The sequence below is a fragment of the Microtus ochrogaster genome, chromosome 6 (assembly GCF_000317375.1).
Source record: "Microtus ochrogaster isolate Prairie Vole_2 chromosome 6, MicOch1.0, whole genome shotgun sequence".
Taxonomy (NCBI): domain Eukaryota; kingdom Metazoa; phylum Chordata; class Mammalia; order Rodentia; family Cricetidae; genus Microtus; species Microtus ochrogaster.
Genome location: NC_022013.1, coordinates 25,853,535 through 25,854,392, shown reverse-complemented (window position 1 = coordinate 25,854,392; position 858 = coordinate 25,853,535).

Sequence of the window (858 nt, the reverse complement as noted above, 5' to 3'; positions counted from 1 at the left end):
AGAAAGAAAAAGAAAACATGATGATGTTGCCCCCAAAGTCAAAGCTACAGGTACAGACAGCTGAGTTGGTCTTCAGTAGAGCCAGCTGCTTCCCTGTTTCACAATCCCAGAGACGACAGCTGTTGCCAACTGAGCCAGTAAGGACATACTTGGTGTCCCGGTCAGCATCCACACACCACACGGCTCCAGTATGGCCTATGTAGGTGCCCAGCCTCTTGCCATTCACAGAGTACCACACATTGACTATAGGGTCTTTGGCCACGGTGAAGAGGAGGTCTCCTTCGTGGTTGTACTTGATCTGTGTGATGGAGTTCATGGCCCTACAGTAGGATGGGCTTCATCCTGGCAATGACAGAAGGAGAGGCAACGTAAGCAGGACCGGACCTGGACTCAAGACTGAGGTTTTAATGTGTTTGTGAGGACTGTGGTGCTTTTAGAGTTATTTATGTCTTATATTGTAGTATTAATATCAATGTGCCATCTTGGAAATAAATGAGGAAGATTCTAATTAAGGAGATTTGTGTGTCACGTTGACAATGGATCTCTAAGAAAATAGTTTTGTTTTAGATAACTATAGACCTAAAGGTTGTAAAGCTAAAAGTTTCTGGTTTATCTTTCATTCAGATTCAGTTATGTTAACATCTTATTTAACCATAAAGCAATGATCAAAACCAAAATTCACATTATAGTTATTAAACTATAGACTTTTTGATTTTTTTGTAATATTCTTTCCTGTTTCAAAATCAAATACAGGACCCCAAATTCCATTAATTCATGTTGTGATCCCTTAGTCTGTTTCTTAGTCTTTGTCTTTTGTGACCTTGACACCTTGAAAAAAAGTTTTTTGGTTTTTTTTCT